This window comes from Oncorhynchus keta, unplaced genomic scaffold, assembly GCF_023373465.1.
Source record: "Oncorhynchus keta strain PuntledgeMale-10-30-2019 unplaced genomic scaffold, Oket_V2 Un_scaffold_6375_pilon_pilon, whole genome shotgun sequence".
In the NCBI taxonomy this organism is placed as follows: Eukaryota; Metazoa; Chordata; class Actinopteri; order Salmoniformes; family Salmonidae; genus Oncorhynchus; species Oncorhynchus keta.
Window position 1 is genome coordinate 177,005 of NW_026290981.1, and position 496 is coordinate 177,500.

Sequence of the window (496 nt, forward strand, 5' to 3'; positions counted from 1 at the left end):
GGCAGACAGACCCAGCAGGTAGGCAGACGGATACAGACAGACCCAGCAGGTTGGTAGGTAGGTAGGCAGACAGACCCAGCAGGTAGGCAGACGGATACAGACAGACCCAGCAGGTTGGTAGGTAGGTAGGCAGACAGATACAGACAGACCCAGCAGGTTGGTAGGTAGGTAGGCAGACAGATACAGACAGACCCAGCAGGTTGGTAGGTAGGTAGGCAGACAGATACAGACAGACCCAGCAGGTGGGTAGGTAGGTAGGCAGACAGATGCAGACAGTCCCTGGGGGATGGGAGAGAGGCAGACAGACCCAGCAGGTTGGTAGGTAGGTAGGCAGACAGATACAGACAGACCCAGCAGGTTGGTAGGTAGGTAGGCAGACAGATACAGACAGACCCAGCAGGCAGATACAGACAGATCCAGCAGGTTGGTAGGTAGGCAGGCAGACGGATACAGACAGACCCAGCAGGTTGGTAGGTAGGTAGACAGACCCAGCAGG